Below are 3,568 nucleotides of genomic sequence, written 5' to 3'. Positions count from 1 at the left end.
GAGAGAGAGAGAGAGAGAATAGAAAGAGACATTGGAGAACAGTGCAGACATAAGATTATGCATACGCCTCTGAGTGTATTGTTGTCATAATGTACAGTGTATTATACGAGTGTGCTCCTCCTTTGAGTATATTGTTGTTATAATGTTTTGTGCGAGTGTGCACCTCCTCTGATTGTATTGTTGTCATAATGTACTGTGTATTGTACGAGTGTCCTCCTAGCTCATCTTTCAGTATCAATCTTCTTCCTTCCGTGTATTCCCTGAACACCGGTGCCTGGGACGTAATGGTTAGGCTCTCTATACCGCTGCACGTCAGAGAAGCGAGTTCGGGAAATAGGCGAATAGCATCTAAATTAAGCTGTTTTAGTTTAGTACGGGGTTTTACGGCGCTCGCAACTGCATAAGGTCATATGAGGGCTCAAAACAATTTTAGCTGTGGACTTCACTATGGGGGTAAATAACATTGCAACAAAGTAAGACGATTTTGGTGTCGCTGGAACCAGAAAACCGTCCTCTATAACATAGTGTGCGAAAAATCGGCAGGAATTGGAAAGGAAGAAATTGGTTAAAACTGCGGTTGAATATATACAATTAATGACATAGTATCGAAACGGCAAGTCTATTTGTCTAGTGTCTTTTTTCGGTAGAGTTTTACGGCACTTACATACAACACAGATAAGCCAAATAAGTGCGAAACGACGAGAGATAAGGACGATATAGATGTTTGTGACAGCAGAGAAGGAGCACACCTCACCAGAACACCCGCCAACCACCCACTGACTAGCATCTATGTCTTCCTCATGGGAAATATTATAACCTCGCTCTGTCCGGGTTTCCTTTCTTTGACCAGGTCGCAGCAGGTGGCCTCCTAAATGATCAAAAACTTGTGGCGACGGGGCCCACAGCATTCACAATCAATCGACCAATTCGCTGAAGGCGAGATGTTTTTTTTTATCAGATCAATCCGACCGTCTACATTTTCTTTTGAATGTGGGTTATTGTCGGTCACTGGCGATAGGATAACTGTAGGCCACCACCAAAGACATGGAAGCGGATCTTGTTTGTTTGTTGTATTTGTTTGTTTGTTTGTTTGTTTGTTTGTTTGTTTGTTTGTTTGTTTGTTTGAGTAAAGAGAAGCACATTGATCCAATAATGTTCATTTAGTAATGGGAAAATGTAAGACAGACATATTCAAGCACACGGACACAGACAGACAGACAGACAGACAGACAGACAGACAGACAGACAGACAGACAGACAGACGCAGAAGAAGGAAAGTACATGTTAGAGGTTCTGACAGAAGGTATTGTAATTGTATAGGGTGAGAAAGTTGACAGTCCCAAGCCTTGATGCATCCCCACACGATCGCCGAAATAAAGAAATAAAAATTACTACTTCAAATCAAAACAAAATAAAATTATACTAACCAACCCCCCCCCAAAAAAAAACAACAAAAACAACCCCCACCCCCAAACAAATTACACAAAAACAGAATCCCTTTGCGATCAAAAGTTGTGTTCATTCTACTTATGCTAGATTTTTAATTCGGATTAAAGTCTCGAAGACATTTCAGACACTGATTCTGAATTAATTTGGTTCGCAGTGTTCAGACATTGTATAATACTATAGACACCAGCAATTGATGAAAAAGCCTACATGATTGTGTTTTCTGTGGTCTGGAAGCAGTGATATTATTTCTGTATGTGTTTTTGAAAAAAACAAAAAGCAAAGAGAGGGTCTGAGCGAAGTTGAACGTCCCGAATGGGGACAGCACAAATGTAGTTCTGAAGGGTGAAGCTCTAGAATAGAAATTAATTGTGAAAACTACTAATAGACCGTGAAACAAGTTTAACCAAAATAAAAGCAATAAAATTTGAAGAATATTATGTAACTGGCACATTGAACGACAGACTTCTAAAACGAAATATACTGCAAAATAAAGAAGCAACACTAGCAGGACTCAACAAAGCAAAAACATCTCACAAAAGAGCAGCAACAGCAGCAGCAACAACAGCAGCAGCAGCAACAGAAGCAGCAGCAGCAGCAGCAGAAGAAGAAGAAGAAGAAGAAGAAGAAGAAGAAGAAGAAGAAGAAGAAGAAGATGAACACCACCATCACCACCACCAACAACAACAACAACAATGGTTACTGGTAGCAATAGCTGAGGCAACAGCAACAACAACGACAACAGCAACAACCCCCGAATTAGCATCAGTAACAACAATACCAGTACACAGCAAGGTCAGGGACTTCAGACTGTATTACAGAACTTATTCCACAAAAAGAAAAGAGCACCGTTTATCAACTTACCGTAACTTGGAAAATTCAAATTCTGGATGGAACTCCTCCCAAACGTATCACGGACCAGTAGATCCACACAGAATCACGTCACACTCATCCGCTACTCGGCTGGAAAGATTAATAGGACAAAAAACCTGTCCTCTTGAAAGTTTCCGGTTTGTTAGATACGCTCCTTGGCACATACACGTTTGTGTACACACACATATTAAGTTCTCCCGCGCACCTTTCTACAAACCAGATAACGGTCCAGGGCGTTGCCTTCATTTAGCTGGGGGTATACATTTCTCCACGACCTTAGTCGCCTCGCGGTGTCACATAAAAATAAGCGCAGTCTTTTCTTTACATTGGCTTAATATGATTTTTCTTTTTGTTCTATAAATTCAGACTCTTTCACCTCTTGATTTGACTTTTGTTTTGCTTATAATGTTTGATTTAACAACTTGTTTCACTCAGAAAGGGATCGGTATTTTATATATCCGCATTCTCCCACACCTCTCGCTCATAGCCCAGAGGAAGTTAATTTGATGTTTCAGAAAGTGCCGTGAAGAAAACTGTAGAAACAAGAAGCAGGAGTGTAATGATATTATCCGCGGAGCATAGGGTGAGAATGCCCCGCTGGGGTGGCGCCCTGTAAATCTGGTTTAATGACTGTCTTTCCGCTTTCTTTCACGCCGATCGACCTCTCCCTCTCGTCCTGGGCTGCACTTAAGATCTTGTCCTCACAAATCAGTCCGTCCGAATCACAGCGCTGTTGAGAGAAAGACCGACGCAGGCAAATACATACACGCATAATATTCCCACCTCAGTTACTCCTGGACGTATTGTTGAGATCGACTGAGCTTGCTTGGAGCGAGCGCCCCACCACCACACTACCACCACCACTAAGCGCGGGTTTGTCCACAGTACAGCGAACAGACGTGAGACTCCTTCCCGCGTGGTGAGAGATTTTTTTCTTCTCTCTTCTACTTCTTCTTCCCTCGTTCTTCCCCCGACCGTTACGTTGCCGGTAAAAGAAAGACGACAGCAGGTCCCGGGATGTCAGGAGCCATTTTTATTTGAAAAGGTGCTTTGTGACAACTCAGGTGTGAGATGTGGGCAAAGATAACGTCTTACTTCAAAGTTTGATTTGAATGCATTTTGTAAATACATTTGCCGCCAGTTTTTTAATTTAGAGGGATATTACATTTTGACCCGCGTGCTTTTGCAAATTAAATCTCCCTGCTTTTAATGATTTTTCCCCTTCTGGCATACAGTTTAAATACACAAC

General features: G+C 41.8%; 1 protein-coding gene across 1 annotated transcript in view; it reads right to left on the bottom strand.

Moving 5' to 3' along the window:
- The window catches only part of LOC101846278, a 31,002-nt gene extending 27,791 nt beyond the window's left edge, over positions 1-3,211 (bottom strand). Inside the window, exon 1 of the mRNA XM_005095981.2 lies at positions 2,311-3,211. The gene's annotated coding sequence lies outside the window, so the exon portion shown is untranslated. The remainder of the gene's footprint in view (positions 1-2,310) is intronic.
- Positions 3,212-3,568: the final 357 nt, after the last annotated feature.

The sequence above is a fragment of the Aplysia californica genome, unplaced genomic scaffold (genome assembly GCF_000002075.1).
Source record: "Aplysia californica isolate F4 #8 unplaced genomic scaffold, AplCal3.0 scaffold00118, whole genome shotgun sequence".
Classification (NCBI taxonomy): domain Eukaryota; kingdom Metazoa; phylum Mollusca; class Gastropoda; order Aplysiida; family Aplysiidae; genus Aplysia; species Aplysia californica.
This window is presented reverse-complemented; position numbering and strand designations above follow the sequence as displayed.